This window comes from Chiloscyllium punctatum, chromosome 29 (assembly GCF_047496795.1).
Source record: "Chiloscyllium punctatum isolate Juve2018m chromosome 29, sChiPun1.3, whole genome shotgun sequence".
NCBI classification, from domain to species: Eukaryota; Metazoa; Chordata; class Chondrichthyes; order Orectolobiformes; family Hemiscylliidae; genus Chiloscyllium; species Chiloscyllium punctatum.
Genome location: NC_092767.1, coordinates 34,029,266 through 34,047,008, shown reverse-complemented (window position 1 = coordinate 34,047,008; position 17,743 = coordinate 34,029,266). Strand labels below are relative to the sequence as shown.

The 17,743-nt window shown below is 45.8% G+C and overlaps 1 long non-coding RNA gene across 1 annotated transcript; it reads left to right on the top strand.

Annotated features, from left to right (window-relative positions):
• The first annotated feature begins 4,182 nt into the window (after positions 1–4,182).
• Positions 4,183–12,191, top strand: LOC140454336 (uncharacterized). The gene is made up of 3 exons (XR_011952674.1): positions 4,183–4,236; positions 4,410–4,521; positions 12,050–12,191. It is a non-coding gene; the product is annotated as an uncharacterized lncRNA (long non-coding RNA).
• Positions 12,192–17,743: the final 5,552 nt, after the last annotated feature.

Sequence of the window (17,743 nt, the reverse complement as noted above, 5' to 3'; positions counted from 1 at the left end):
TGGAAATGAAGACGGTTTTAGTATGGAAGGGTAACATGTGTCAGAGCAGGCTTGGAGGGCCGAAGGGCCTGTTCCTGTGTTCTATTGTTCTTTGTTCTTCTCTGTTCAGTGAGCTCTTCCTGCATTTAAAACACTGTAACAGGGATGCTATGAAACAACTCCAGGTCACTGAGATACAGACCCACCTTGGAGGATACAGTCCCAGATGTGGCTTTCCCAGACTAGTGCACTTGGAAGTTTGAATATTGAGTTTTACCTTTAAAAAGACACCTCCGCTGGATACTATTGAGACATAAATATCAGTGCAATCACATTTTCAGAATTCCAGTGGCTTTCCAGTCAGATCACTACTTCGAATCCCTCGATTAGATTCCAGTCTGTAACTCACTCCGGGGTATTTATTATTCTAGATATAAACCTCTTGGAACACACCAAAAAGAAATCACTGGAGAACCGCAGCAGGTCTGGCAGCATGTGTGGAGGGATAGGAGAGTTAATGTTTCTAATCCAGGTTAATTGGAGTTTTGAAACAAGGATCCCTTCCTCCCAGGAACTGAGACTTCTCTGAACTGCTTCCAATGCAAGTGTATCATTTTCATAAAGGAAACCAAAACTGAGGGCAATACTCGATGTGTGGTCTGAACAGTGACCGTGCAGTTGTAACAAGACCTCCCTCCTTTTGTACACTACTCCCTCCCTGAGAGGTAACATTTTCATGTAGGGGGGGGTATGTATAGAATGAGCTGCCAGAGAAAGTGGTCCAGGCAGGTACAATTACAACATTTCGAAGACATTGGACAGGGACATGAATAGGAAAGATTTAAAGAGATAAATAAATATTGAACTATTTCCAGAATACTGAAAGTAAATGTGATCTTGAACAACTCTATTACAGTCCTTGTCCAGAATTGCATGTGAGACAATCTATTTTACTGAGTTTGCCAGTGCCAAGGATGTGTTTATGGGATGTTACGCTATTGGAGCAGTTGCTGTTTATGAGATAAATAACCCATTATCCTGCTAAGTTTTCCAACAGTTATTCCAACTCTTCTTTCTTTTGTCTGTAATTTGATTTTGATTTTATTGTCACGTGTACTCAGTACAAAGGTACAGGAATACAGTGAGAAGTGTATAATGTCACCACACAATGCACCATCTTAGGGACAAATACCTCGACACAGAATCTTAAGAAGTAGGTATGAAGAAAGAACAATATTAAAAATTCAACACTTTTTATTTTTAAAGTAAATATACTATAACATAAAACACATGATGTAAGTTTAAAAGTTACACGTTGCAGACATTCTTACTTTTAAGTGGAAAATAAAGGAATAAAGATGCAGGTTCAAACATTACAGTCTTTCTTAAGTGCTTAATCTCAGTTGGACCGCACTTCAAAGAATCACCTTGAGATCAGAGGTCCGTGCTAAGGCGACAGCTGGCCAAGAGACTGCACATGCTGGGCTGAGAGATCACCACACTGGACCGAGAGATCACCACACCGGACTGAGAGATCATCAGACTGGGCTGAGAGATCAACAGGCTGAGACAAGAGATCACCACACCGGGCTGGGAGATCACCACACCAGGCTGGGAGATCACCACACCGGGCTGGGAGATCACCACACCGGGCTGAGAGATGACCACACTGGGCTGAGAGATCATCATGCTGAGCCAAGAGATCACCACACCGAACTGAGAGATCACCACACCGGGCTGGGAGATCACCACACCGGGCTGGGAGATCACCACACCGGGCTGGGAGATCACCACACCGGGCTGAGAGATCACCACACCGGGCTGAGAGATCACCACACCGGGCTGGGAGATCACCACACCGGGCTGGGAGATCACCACACCGAACTGAGAGATCACCACACCGGGCTGGGAGATCACCACACCGAACTGAGAGATCACCACACCGGGCTGGGAGATCACCACACCGGGCTGGGAGATCACTACACCGGGCTGAGAGATCACCACACCGGGCTGGGAGATCACCACACCGGGCTGGGAGATCACCACACCGGGCTGAGAGATCACCACACCAGGCTGAGAGATCACCACACCGGGCTGGGAGATCACCACACCAGGCTGGGAGATCACCACACCGAACTGAGAGATCACCACACCGGGCTGGGAGATCACCACACCAGGCTGAGAGATCACCACACCGGGCTGGGAGATCACCACACCAGGCTGAGAGATCACCACACCGGGCTGAGAGATCACCACACCGGGCTGAGAGATCACCACACCGGGCTGGGAGATCACCACACCGGGCTGGGAGATCACCACACCGAACTGAGAGATCACCACACCGGGCTGGGAGATCACCACACCAGGCTGAGAGATCACCACACCGGGCTGAGAGATCACCACACCAGGCTGGGAGATCACCACACCGGGCTGGGAGATCACCACACCGGGCTGGGAGATCACCACACCGAACTGAGAGATCACCACACCGGGCTGGGAGATCACCACACCGGGCTGGGAGATCACCACACCGGGCTGGGAGATCACCACACCGAACTGAGAGATCACCACACCGGGCTGGGAGCTCACCACACCGGGCTGGGAGATCACCACACCGAACTGAGAGATCACCACACCGGGCTGGGAGATCACCACACCGGGCTGGGAGATCACCACACCGAACTGAGAGATCACCACACCGAACTGAGAGATCACCACACCGAACTGAGAGATCACCACACCAGGCTGAGAGATCACCACACCGGGCTGGGAGTTCACCACACCGGGCTGGGAGTTCACCACACCAGGCTGGGAGATCACCACACCGAACTGAGAGTTCACCACACCAGGCTGGGAGATCACCACACCGGGCTGGGAGATCACCACATCGGGCTGAGAGATCACCACACCGAACTGAGAGTTCACCACACCAGGCTGAGAGATCACCAGACCGGGCTGGGAGATCACTACACCGGGCTGGGAGATCACCACACCAGGCTGAGAGATAACCACACCGGGCTGGGAGATCACCACACCGGGCTGGGAGATCACCACACCAGGCTGAGAGATCACCACACCGAACTGAGAGTTCACCACACCAGGCTGAGAGATCACCACACTGGGCTGGGAGATCACCACACCGAACTGAGAGTTCACCACACCAGGCTGAGAGATCACCACACTGGGCTGGGAGATCACCACACCGGGCTGGGAGATCACCACACCGGGCTGGGAGATCACCACACCGGGCTGAGAGATCACCACACCAGGCTGGGAGTTCACCACACCGGACTGAGAGATCATCACACCGGGCTGGGAGATCACCACACCGGGCTGAGAGATCATCACACCGGGCTGAGAGATCACCACACCGGGCTGGGAGATCACCACACCGGGCTGAGAGATCACCACACCGGGCTGGGAGTTCACCACACCAGGCTGAGAGATCACCACACCAGGCTAAGACATCGTCACACAGGGCTGAGATATCATCATGCTCAGCTGAGAGATCCCCACGCCGGGCTGAGAGATTATCACGCTGTGTTGAGAGATTGCCACACCAGGCCGAGAGATTACCATGCCAGACCAAGAGATCACCATACCAGGCTAGGAGCTCACCATGCCAGGCTGAGAGATCACCATGCCAGGCTGAGAGATCACCATCCCCCCAGCTGAGAGATCACCATCCCCCCAGCTGAGAGATCACCATAGCCCCAGCTGATAGTTGACCGTGCCGGGCTGAGAGATCATCACGCTGGGCTGAGAGATTATCACGCTGTGTTGAGAGATTGCCACACCAGGCCGAGAGATTACCATGCCAGACCAAGAGATCACCATACCAGGCTAGGAGATCACCATGCCAGGCTGAGAGATCACCATGCCAGGCTGCGAGATCACCATCACCCCAGCTGAGAGATCATCACGCTGGGCTGAGAGATTACCATGGGAGGCTGCGAGATCCCCACACCCGGCTGAGAGATCCCCACACCCGGCCAAGAGATCACCACAACCGGCTGAGAGATCACCACGTCAGGCAGAGAGATCAACACACCTGGCCAAGAGACTGCACATGCTCAGCCATTGAGAGAGCGGCACCTTGGGCTACTGAGAGATTGCTCAGCTGGGCCGAGAGACTGTCAGGCTGGGTTTGTGCACAGTCTGAAGCCAGGAGTCCCATGGCCAGGAAGAAGAAAGAAGAGGGGAGAAAGATCAAAAATGGAAAAGCGAAGAAGGAAAAGAGAAAAATGAAAAGGAAAGGTATGTGTGTGTGGACTGGGCTGCCGGGGAAGGTGGTGGAGGCTGGTACAATTGCAACATTTCAGGGGCATCTGGATGGGTATTTGAGTGGGAGCGGTTTGGAGGGGTGTGGGCTAGGTGCTGGCGAATGGGACTTGATTGATTTTATCTAATACAATTATTCTCTCATTTAGTTTGAAAATCCCCTTTTCAAATGAAGGAATACTCACAGAGCTCCCATCTGCAGCATATGAGACAATGCTGAAGCAAACCAATATTCTGTTCCTCCTTCATTGAGCTTGAATAGTATGTACTACTTTGATAGTCAAGTAATTCTCCTCTTTTGAACAAGGCTGAACTAATCCCACTAATTATCCCTCTAGTCTACAAGGGCACATTGCAATGCTGCAGTTGGGAAGTTGTCACACAGGGGTTGACATTCTTAAGAGACCATAAAGTGCATTAGGCCTGTATTCTATAGGCCAAGAACTCATGGGAAAGCTATGTAAAGATAAATTTTCAGGGAGGTTGTGCAAAAGTTTATCAACTGTAAAGTAGTGATGGTAGGAGCCATTTTGGGAAAGCAAATATGAGCAGGAATTATACTCTTAATGGTAAGGTCCTAGGGAGTGTTGCTGAACAAAGAGACCTTGGAGTGCAGGTTCTTGCACCTTGAACATAGGGTTGCAGGTAGGATATGATAGTGAAGAAGGCGTTCCTTTATTCGTCACAGTATTGAACACAGGAGTTAGTTACAGCTGGACAGGACATTGGTTTGGCCACTTTTGGAATATTGTGTGCAATTCTGCTCTCCTTCCTTTTAAATGGATGTTGTGAGACTTGAAAGGGTTCAGAAAAGATTCACAAGAATGTTGTCAGGGTTGGAGGATTTGAACTGTAGGGAGAGGTTGAACAGGCTGGGGCTGTTTTCCCTGGAGTGTCGGAGGCTGAGGGGTGACTGTATAGAGGTTTATAAAGTCATGAAGAACATGGATAGGATAAATAGACAAATGGGGTGGGGAAGTCCAGAATTAGAGGGCATAGGTTTAGGGTAAGAGGGGAAAGATATAAAAGAGACATAAGGGGCAACTTTTTCACACAGAGGCTGGTGCATGTATGGAATGAGCTGCCAGAGGATGTGGTGGAGGCTGATACAATTGCAACATTTGAAAAGGCATCTGAATGGGTATATGAATAGGAAAGGTTTGGAGGAAGATGGGCCGGGTGCTGGCAGGTGGGGCTAGATTGGGTTGGGATATCTGGATGAGTTGGACCGAAGGGTCTGTTTCTGTGCTGTACATCTCTATGACCCGATGACCCGATGACTCTAAATGGGCGGAGTGGACAAGCTCGATCTCAGGTGTCCTACTCCACCTCCATCTTGGAATTGCCGCTATTTTAAAATCACTATTTTAACTGCAGTGTAAGAATAAAGTGCGCTTTGCTTCAAGCCGATCAATTTGTCCAAATGAATTGCCTCTGGAACACAATGACTTACACTTGCCTTTAGAAAATAAGAAATAACTGTTCTTTCACTAGTTATTCTTACTCCTTTTTACTTAAAGAACCTCTTTGGATGCATCCTAACCTTCTCAGCCAAGGCCATCCCATGCCCCCTTTTTGCTTTCCTGATTTCTTCTTCAGTAAAACCCTGCATCCCCTGTATACTTCCAGGGATTCCCTTGGTCCCAGTTGCCGGTACCTCAGCCATACCTCATTCGTTTTCTGGTCAAAGCCTCAATATCTCTTGTCATTCAGGGTTCCCTATTCCTGTCAACCTTGCCTTTCACCTTCATAGGAACATATAGACCTTGAATTCCAGCGAGCTCACTTTTAAAGGCCTCCCACTTGCTGGAGGTCCCTTTACCTGCAAACAAACTACTCAAATCAACCCCTGCAAGCTCCTGTCTAATTCCATCAAAATTCACCTTGCTCCAATTTAGAACTTGAACCTGTGGACAAGTTCCTCTCCATAACTACTTTAAAATTAATAGGACTGGTCCCAAAGTGCTCCCCGACTATCACCTCCATCACCTGTCCTGCCCAATTTCCCATGAGTTGGTCAAGTTTTGTCCCTTCCTGAGTAGGATCCTCTATATACTGCTTGAGGAAACTTTCATGAATGCATTTAAAAATTCATTTGCTCACTTGAACCTATTCCACTCTTTCATAAGTTTATGGCTGATAAGTCTATGTTTTGAGTTCCCATCTTCCCAGTGTAACCTTAGATTCTTGTTATGCAAGGGAATAAATCTACCTGTGACTTAAAAATATCCACTTTCTGGGACAGACAATTCCAAAGTTACACACCCGAAAAAAGAATTCTCTTCATCTCTGTCCAAAAAAGTGTGACCCCTCACTAATTTTATTAACATGGTCCCTAATTCTGAACTCACCCACAAGAAGAAACATCCATTCCATATTCACTGTGTCAACATCATTAAGAGCATCTATACAGTTTGATCAGATCACTCTTAACTCGTCTAAACTCCAGCAGAAACAAACCCAGTCTGAGCACCTATCCCGATTGCACAAGTCACTCATTCAAAATATTCATCGAGTAAACCTTCTCTGAACTGTCTTTAATGCATTTACATCCTCTTTCAATATAAGGGACTGTTGAAATGAATTTACGGTCAGGGTTAAATAGAATTATTATACCGTAGTAATAGAAAACAGCAGGTTTCAATTAATGAACCTTGTACCAAGTGAACCTTATGCATCCTAGAGGTTAGTGTCTGCGGGAGTCTACAAACAGCAGTTAGTGCCATCAAGTCATTCCAGATAGGCCTTGGGGCCAGAAGAGGTTTAGAGGCAGGGAGGTGATGGTCACTGACAAGGGATGGGGCAAAACATTGACAGACTAAATGATCTCTGACTGAGTGAAGTCTAATGAATCTTGGGAAATTCAAAGAATTTGCATTAATGCATCTACAACCGAATTAACAACCTCTTTTAAGACTCTGGGATGAAGACAGAAGGTGATGAGACCTATTATCAGTTTGCTGAGTCCAGCCTCCTTAGTGACTGTAATTACATTGTGTTCATCCCTCCCTCCTACTTCCTGACTTACAGTTGGGTTGACACTGAGGAGCACATGCAGTATTCTCTAGGGAGATACTTGCTCATTCATGGGTGAATGTGATTGGTTGAAGTGTTTCAATCATGCATCTTCTTTCCATGTCTGCTCAGTTTCACTGGATGTTGAGATTTGGAGGGATAGAGTGGGGGTGGGAGAGAAAGTCTGAGGGTGAGAGAGAGATTGTGACCTGGAGAAGAGAGAGATTGATGTCCAGTCTGATGGTGGTTGGGGCTGGTGGAGGTGGTGCGGAGAATGGTGGTGATGTTCAGATTCAGAGAGGAGGGGAGAGGGTGAGGGAGATTGGGATGATGATCCAGACAATCTGGAACTGTGCATGTGCTCAGTTCTGAGTCAGCATGCAGACAGAGTTGGCCTGAAGTTTAAATGTCAGCAAAACAGTGTCTTACCACTATTACTGAAATGCTTTTTGTATCTTCTATAGTGAAGATAGAAGCAAAGTACTTATTCATTTAATTCGCCATTTCCTTAACATCTATGGATGAAGGGTTTATGCCTGAAACATCGATTCTCCTGCTCCTTGGGTGCTGTCTGACCTGATGTGCTTTTCCAGCTTTGCGCTTTTTATCCCCTATCATCTCCCAATAACTCAATATTCTCACTCCCCAGAGGAGTGACACTCACATTGCGTACATATTTTGTTTTTAAATACCCATGGAAACTCTTGCTTTGTTGTTTTTAAGATTTTGAGTTGGGTTCTGAGATTCCAATTTCCTCCTTCAAATTAACTTTTTTCTGTGCCATGATTTATTTTTTAATCAATCATCTGACCTGCCACCCATCCTCAAGTTGTACGGTTTCTTCAACTTTTCAGTCAACCACAGATAGCGAGTCCTCCCTTTAAAGTCTCTTGTTTCAGTCCAAATATACTTCTGAATATTCTGAGGTATCCTCTTAAATCTCTGCCATCACTGTCTCTCCTGATCTCTCTCCGAGCCAGTTGTGCCATTCACTTCAGCTGGCTTAGTTTACATGCCCGCAGAGTGGACCTTGTTTAAGTTTGAAACACTTACCTCAGAGTCAATCTTCTTCCATTCAAATTGGATGTAAAATTGAATCATATTGTGATGGCTGCTGCGTAGGAGAGCCTTTACACTGAGATTGTTTCATAAATCCTGTCACATTACACAGTATTAATAAGATGATAATAACATAACCTTCTGTCTGGTTGCTTCAGAACACGCAGCTCTAAGATACTTTCTCGAAGGTCATCAATAACCTCTCATCCACATTACTGCTGCCAACCTGATTTACACAGTCTTTGTGTAGATTCAAGTCAGCAGTGATGATTGCCATCTCACTATCACAAGTAGCCAATATCTCTTCATGTCTAACATCAGGGGGCCTATCGATCAGCCCCTTGAGTGGCTGCTATCCCTTAACTGTCCTCACGCTGTAGTTATTTACATCAATGTGTGCTATGGAGTTGTTTCAGTTGACACAAAAGCTGTCCACATTCAGATATAGAGCTATTATTTTGATTTGTTTAAATACAAACATATTGGATAGGCTCATATGAACAGAAACCATTTATATTTGTATCATGGGAAAACGGTCTGTCTTTATGTTGCCCATCAAAAGAAGCCAAAGCCTTGTTAACAGGGCAAATGAGAGGGATTTAACTTGCATGCCCATTTCCAAAACACAAACTTTCATGTCTGGAAACTGAGCTGTCTGAGTTGATGTTACTCAGCAAATGAAGATTAAAATATCTGCTCCAAAATGGGGGTGGCAGAGCTGCTTATTGAAGCCAGTGGAGAGAAAGTAGAGTTAACATTTCAAGTCCAATTCTGCAAAAGGGTCAAAATGTTAACTCCACGGGTCTAGCAGCATCGGTAGAGAGATTGCAGAGAGAAATATCCAGCAATTTCTATTTGTGTTTCAGATTTCCAACATTCACCGTTCTTTCTTTTATATTATTGAAAATAGTGACTGTCCATTTGATTATCTCCTGTTTACAATATCTAATTTATCCAGACTGCGTCTTAATCCAAACTTTTGCACCAAATGCCAATGAGCATTCAATGGACATTCAATACTGTCTCACATGGCTCCTGACTTACTGTCTGTCTGGCCTGTTGCATTAGCCCTTGAGTAAGTCAGTTACGCAGCACAGGGACAAAGAGAGTCAGTATTTCACAAGTTTACAGGTGGACAACAGACTTATTAACTGTTCATCTCTGTCTCGTAGTAATTGGCTATTTGAACATTTTATATTGGACAAATGCTGAGCATTCAGGTCCTTGAAATTAAATAAAATGGAAGGAACTGCAGGTACTGTAAATCAGAAACAAAAACAGAAATTGTTGGAAAAGCTCAGCAGGTCTGGCAGCATCTGTGCAGAGAAATCAGAGTTAACGTTTTGAATCCAGTGACCAGAAACCAAACTTTGGTCTCAAGAATTCTGGTTGGAAATCCATCGAATGTGACAATTCTGTCCCCGACCCAGAGTTCCGATCTCTGAAACTCTCCAGAGCAACTTGATGGAATGTGACTGTGACAGATTCATCGCACATAATCATGGAATTCTGTCGCTCAGCTGGTACAGAGCTGCAATCTTCACAGAAGATTTTTGTCAAATCTATGTGTTTCCTGAGTCACATCCTTCCTTCACATTTCAGAGGATGGCTTTGATAAATAAATGAAGATTGGATAATGCAGATTGCTGAGCTGGTACAAGGATGGGCTGGTCATTCTGCCTTGAGTGTATCCGGATCGTTGGGAAAAGGGGCAGTATAATCAGGCCTGACTCTACTGTGTCAATGCATTTCAATGGGGGTAATTGTGCCTGTTTGGGGGCAAAAGCTGGATGGTTGAGGTTGAATTGCAGAATCCAGTTGGTGGGAGTAATTGGAATGTGTGGGTGGTGGTGTTTTCTGGTCAGTTCTGGGTTGGAGGATGGTTCTAACAGTCAAGGTGTTTGACAGGTCAGATAAGAGGAGGGTAAGGGGTGGGGCTGAAATCGGATGATCCATGATGTATGTTTGTAATTTCAGCTGACAGGGTTCGGAGGGTCTGGAGGTTTGTGGGGCTGGATCTGGAGGTTAGCTTACTCACTTGGTCACTGAGTATTCAGAAGGTAATGTGTGGGTTTGGATAGTAATCACATGGGCAAAGGAACAGACTGATAGATGGGAATGTTTAAATAAACCAAGGTAAGATATCACAGGCTGGGGAGCTGGTACACAGGGAGCTGGGAGTTAAGCCTTGGGTGTCCTTGATGGTCAGGGAGAAGGTCGACAGAGTGTCATGGGAATTTGAAACGTGCAAGTCATATCATCAGGATTTCCATATGTATCTTACTTACATATGTAATCTTTAGTGATCCAGGGACCATGATAGCTCCAAAATATCCCATATCACTTCCATCTGTGTTTCAAATGTCAGCACAGAGAAAATATTCACTGTCCTGTGTCCTCAGCAAGATTTTATTGCTCACTGTACAAAGTATTTATTGTTGAAATAAAACCAATTCTAGAAGCAGGTGCATTGTTCATTGCAGTTTATTATGTTCAGAGAGAAGGGCAGACTAACCTCAATAATGAAACATTCTTGCAATCAATTTATTTTGTTTGTTTGCCTTGTTCTGAGCCAATGGAAATGTATTCTTTTCAATTGTAGCTTGATTTGGCTTGGTAGCTGGGCTTTAATTGCAAAACCCTCATATTCATTCCCCAAATTTACACAGGCTTTAACTGCTTAAACTGTAGCCATTTGAATAGGATCTGGCCCTTGTACAAAACTTGAACATGAACATCAGTCCTGAGCTTCCAGAACAGAACTAGGGGGAGGTTCTGTCATTCAGAGGAGACCTTAAATTGTCATGAAAACTGAACATTGAACTCAAAACGTTAACTCTGTCTGTCGGTCTGTCTCTCTTTCCACAGATGCTGCAAACTTGCTGCATTCCCTCAGCACTTACTCTTTTTCCTTGTTTTAAATTGTCTCCCACCTGCATTCTCAAATGTCTTTATTGTTTAATGTATCAGCCATGGATTACTTGTGAACAGTGTGCCCTAAGACACAGATATGAACGGCTTTATCTTCAGATCTGACTAAAGGCAAAAACTGTGGATGTTGGAAATCAAAACGAACATCGAAAATGCTGGAGAAACTCAGCAGGTCTGACAGCATTCGTGGAAAGAGAAACAGAGTTCTGAGGAACAGTCACACGAGACTCAGTGTTAACTGTGTTTCTCTTGCCTCAGATGTTACCAGAGCCTCTGAATTTCTCAGGCATGTTTTGAATTTGGTTCTTTCAGATCTCCAGTTCCATCTGCAGTTCTTTATTTTCCTTTCTATTTGCAATATATTATAAAATATTTCAAAATACAAAATAAAGCCCCATTTCCTATTCAAAAACTGCAGTCATTCCAAAAACAAAAAAGACTCAGCGGGTCTGGCAGCATCTGTGGAGAGAAATCAGGAGTTAATGTTTTGGATCCAGTGATCCTTGCTCAGAACAAAATCTGTCAATGATTTTTCTTACAAACGAGCACAATATAATAAATAACCATTAATATTCCAGGGGGCACATTCCCCCTTTAAGTCAAGGTTCCAGAAAGACATACCTAGATAATTATTAAGTGTTTTCAAATAATTAGGACAAAACATTAGTTCAAAATCCCATACATTTTACACACACATATATTTTACACTGGGTCTTTTGTAGCATCTCCCAGTTGAGGCGACCTGCAAATGCATCCAAGCTGTCACTGATGCCTCTTTCTCCAGATTAGACTTGTTTATATCATTCACCCATAACAAGGAGAGCCAAGCAACCTGGGCAGTGGGATTCTCTGCCATCACTACCTTCCCCCAGCTGTAGGGTGCCATAGCCTGTACCCATGTTGCTTTCAGACTGCCCTATCACCAACCTGCAGAGCTGGAGAGTGGAAAGGTTTTGTCACTTCAACAATGTTTAACTTATATGGAACCATCGATGCCAGAGTTTGGAGGATTGCTTCAGACCGTCTTGGAGCTGCCGTGATGTTGATGTAGAAGACAAGTCCCGAGATCCTGCCTCCTTCCAAAGACCTTGGGCCACAGAAGAAGAGCTGCAGGGAATTAAATGAAAAATTCTCTAAATTTGCTTCATAACATGTTTCTTTTCTTGTTATTCTTTCCTGGGATGTGGCTTTTTTGGTAAGGCTGCCATTTGTTTTCCATCCATTATTACCTTTGAACTGAGTGTCTTACTTGACTATTTCAGATGTCAGTTAAGAGCCAACATAATTGCCATGGATCTGGAGTTTCACTAATAAACCTGTAATCTGAGAATCAACATGGTTATATGGTCGTCATAGGCTAGTTTTTAAATCCAGATTTTATTGAATTCATATTTCACCATCAGCTGTGGTAGTATTCGACACCATGATTTCCAGAACAGTGGGTTAGTGCTCAGGATGACCACATGACAATAATGCCATAAGAAACAGGAGCAGGAGTAGGCCCTTAAGCTCTTGATCCTGCTCCACCATTCAATAGGATCGTGACTGATCCAACATTCCTCACTTTCACCTTCCTGTGCTTTCCCTGGAAGCCTTGATTCCCTGACTGATCAAGAATCTATCCATCTCAGCCTTAAATATACACAAGGACTCTGCCCCCACAGGGGGCACTGTGACAAGGACTTCCAAAGACACAAAGAGAAGAAATTCTTCCTCGTTTCAGTCTTAAACTGGCACCCCTTGATTCTGAGACCATGCTTTCTGGTCCTAGACTCCCCCATGACAAGAAACCTCCTCTCAGCATTTTCCCTGTAAAACCCCTCAAGAATTCCATATTTTTCAGTTAGTTCATTCTTCGAAGTTCCAGTGAGTAGAGTCCCAACCTGTTTAGCATTTGCTATTTAGACAATCCTTGCTCTCTGGGGATTAGCCTAGTAGACCTTCTCTCAACTGCCTCCAATGAAATTTCCCCAAACAAAGTGACCAAAACTGCCCACATTACTCGAGACTGATAGAAGTTTATAAAAGAATGATGGGTATGGATAGAGTTAATGCTTGTTGTCTTTTCCCAAGGGTGGGCATTTCAAGACGAGGGGGCACATTTTTAAAGTGAGAGGAAAGACATTTTAAAAAGATGAGGAACTTTCTTTATGCTTTGGGTGGTTCATATGTGGAATGAACTTCCTGAGAAAAGGGAGGATGTGGGTACAATTATTAGGTTTAAAAGACATTTGGATAAGTACATGAGTGGGAAATGGTTGGAGGGCTATGGGCCAGGAGCGGGCAGGTGGAACGTGTTTAGTTTGGGATAATGTTCGGCAAGGCTTTGTTGGACCGGACGGTTGTATGTTGTATGGCTCTATGTGGTCTCACCTGTACCTTTGTCAGTTGTAGTAAGTCTTCCCTCCTCTTACACTCCAATGTCCTTGAAATAAGGGTCTCTGAATGTTATCAAGATGCTAGTGCGTCCCTGAGGCAATGGCAAAATGAAGATACAACACTGCCCATGCTTCCACCAGGGCCATAGTTGAACAATCATAACTCAACCACTTCAAGATGAGTTGGAAGCTCCAGTGGGGCATTGCAGTATAGATCAGAAATGGGGCACTATGCCTTTCTCAAGTGCAGTCGACAAACAGGGTGTGGACTTTAGGCAGAGGAAATAGGGGATCAGCAGTAATCTTCTGAGAGTGAAGATGAAGATAAAGACAAGGACATTGAACAGGGTGAACATACATGAGCACAGGCATACCTACATTATAGGGTAATGCACTGTCAAAGACAAGAAAACAGAAAGAACTGAATTGCAACACACGTCTAGGATGAATAAACTAGGTTTAGACTTCCTCATGTATAATTGTTTTTGGTTATATGGTAACAACCATGGTTCGGGCAAAATATATGTGGACCAAGTTATTTTTGTAATCATCCAACCCATTCCTGTTGTTGAGTAAATGTTTTCTTAATCATATTAATGTATGCTTGGTGAAGGTAAAGGTAAAGTCCACATAGTCTGAGTAGACCATGGGTTGTTCTCATTACAGAGAGAGATGTGTACACTCAGTTTGTACTGTTTAGTATCTACACATCATAGACCCTTCAAACTGTTGAGGAGAGAGCAGCAGTCAGTGAGAAAGGGACACTAACATAGCTTGCTGCTAAAGTTCGGTAGTTTTATAGCCTGCAGTCAAAATTTGTAATTCAGTGTAATGTCATCTCTCACAATAGTAAGTTAAGAGCATTCCTGAAGCATTTTATAAGAATGATCCCAGGAATGAAAGGTTTGTCACATGAGGAGTGGCTGAGGACTCTGGGTCTGGACTCAATGGAGTTCAAAAGAGTGAGGGAGATCTGATTGAAACTGACAGAATACTGAGACCCCATGGTAGACTGGATATGGAAAGGTGTTTCCACGAGTAGGAGAGACTAGAACCAGAGGACATAGCCTCAGAATGAAAAGGTGATGCTTTAAAGCTGAGAGAAGCTATAGACCGGTAAGCCTGACATTGGTGGCTACTTGGGTGCCCATGTGGGTGCCCATGGGCCCCAGCTATGCCTGCCTCTTCGTAGGATATGTGGAACAGTCCATCTTCCGCAGCTACACTGGCACCACCCCCCACCTTTTCCTCCATTACATCGATGACTGTATCGGCACTGGCTCGTGCTCCCACGAGGAGGTTGAACAGTTCGTCCACTTTACCAACACCTTCCACCCCGACCTCAAATTCACCTGGACCATCTGAGACTCCTTCCTCCCCTTCCTAGACCATTTCATTTCTATCTCGGGCGACCGAATCAACACGGACATTTACTATGAACCAACCGACTCCCACAGCTTCCTAGACTACATCTCCTCCCACCCTGCCCCCTATAAAAACGCCATTCCATATTCCCAATTCCTTCGTCTCTGGCGCATCTGCTCCTAGGAGGACCAGTTCCAATTACGTACAACCCAGATGGCCTCCTTCTTCAAAGACTGCAATTTTCCACCCGAACATGATCGACGATGCCCTCCACCGCATCTCCTCCACTTCCCGCTCCTCCGCCCTTGAGCCCCGGTCCTCCAATCACCACAAGGACAGAACCCCACTGGTCCTCACCTATCACCCCACCAACCTCCATATACAGCATATCATCCGCCGTCATTTCCGCCAACTCCAAACGGACCCCACCACCAGGGATATATTTCCCTCCCCTCCCCTATCAGCGTTCCGAAAAGACCACTACCTCCGTGACTCCTTCGTCAGGTCCACACCCCCCACCAACCCAACCTCGACTCCCAGCACCTTCCCCTGCAACTGCAAGAAATGCAAACTTGCGCCCACACCTCCCCCCTTACTTCCCTCTAAGGCCTCAAGGGATCCTTCCATATCCGCCACAAATTCACCTGCACCTCCACACACATCATTTATTGCGTCCGCTGCACCCGATGTGGCCTCCTGTATATTGGAGAGACAGGCTGCCTACTTGCGGTACTTTTCAGAGAACACCTCTGGGACACCCGGACCAACCAACCCAACCACCCCGTGGCTGAACACTTCAACTCCCCCTCCCACTCCACCAAAGACATGCAGGTCCTTGGACTCCTCCATCGCCAGACCATAGCAACACGACGTTTGGAGGAAGAACACCTTATCTTCCGCCTAGGAACCCTCCAACCAGAAGGGATGAACTCAGATTTCTCCAGTTTCCTCATTTCCCCTTCCCCCACCTTGTCTCAGTCAAATCCCTCGAACTCAGCACCGCCTTCCTAGCCTGCAATCTTCTTCCTGACCTCTCCGCCCCCACCCCCACTCCCACTCCAGCCTATCACCCTCACTTTGACCTCCTTCCACCTATCGCATTTCCAACACCCCTCCCCCAAGTCTCTCCTCCCTACCTTTTATCTTAGCCTGCTGGACACCCTTTCCTCATTCCTGAAGAAGGGCTCATGTTTGATCGTCGATTCTCCTGCTCCATGGATGCTGCCTGACCTGCTGTGCTTTTCGAGCAACACATTTTCAGCTCTGATCTCCAGCATCTGCAGTCCTCACTTTCTCCTCAATTGAGTCAAGATTAGGTTAGGAGAACTGGTTGGCATGGACGAGTTGGATTGATGGGACTGTTTCTGCATTGTACATCTCTATGACTCTGTCACCCCCTCCACCCAGTACACTCCTCCCTATCTCTGTAACCTCATCCAGCCCTGACACCTTCCCTATCTCCAGAACCTCCTCCACCCCCTACACCCCACCCTATATCTGATACCTCCTCCAGTCCCAATAACCCTGTCTTAGCTGTCACATCAATGCTCATTATCACTCCATGATGTCAGCCCTCCTGCGATTCCAGCCTCTTGACCATCCCCTGATTCCATCACTCCACCGGCCTTCAGCTGCTTGGGCCCTCCATGTTATCATCTCATGAGACTTTGAGCAATTTGCATTTCCCTTCTCTGATGAATCCTGTCCATTTTTTTCCTGGAAACAATGTTATACCTGTTGTGGATTTACTACAGTAATTCAGGAAGGGTCCCTCAACAGCACCTTGTAAACCCAACATCAATATCACCTTGAAGACAAGGCCAGCAATATGATGCAACACTACTCCTTCTGCAGTTACTCTCCACTTCACCCTTAATCCCAACTTTGAAACTAATCATCCTTCCTTCAGTTTTTCTGGGACAGAATCCTGGAACTCTCTCCCATGTGACTTTGCATTTGTGGTCAGGATTCTTAAAACACAAGGACAGTGGAGTTAAAGAGGAGAGTTCCTTATCATTTATGCCAGAGAGATTCGGGGGATGGGTAACAAGGCTGTCCCAGTCAGCGATGCCCACTTCATGTGAATCCACAAACAAGTATGTCATTGTGATGTTCCATGGGAATGCACATTACATTCCTGTTCTGAGGGATACACAAGAACAGTAGGAAATGAGACTTGGTCGAATTAGTCAAAGAGCCAAGATGTTTCACGTCAGTGTCCCAGCGAGATGTGGACAGTTACTAGGTGAGTCAGGGTGAAACAATACCTGCTGGAGTGTGATGACCTTCATTGTTCAGCTCTCTGAAGACTGGAGTTGGGATGGTGTGCTGAGGTTGGACAGGAAGTTGGTAAGACCAGTTCTGGAAGACTGTGTCCTGTTCTGCTCACGCTGCTGTAGGAAGGATATTATTAAAATGGAGACGGTTCAGAAAAGATTGACCAGGATGATGCCAGGAGTGCAGGGTTTGAGATATAAAAATAGACTGGAGAGGCTGGGGACATTTTACAAAGAACATTACAGCACAGGAACAGGCCCTTCAACCCTCCAAGCCTGCACTGACACATTTTGCCTTCCATATTAAAACTGTCTTCACTTACAGGATCCGTATTCCCCTGTTCCCTTCCTATTCATGCCTGCTGCTGGATGCTTCTTGAAAACTCCAATTGTGTCTGCTTCCATTGTCTGTTCTGGCAGTGTGTTCCATGAACTCACCACCCTTTCCATGATAAACAT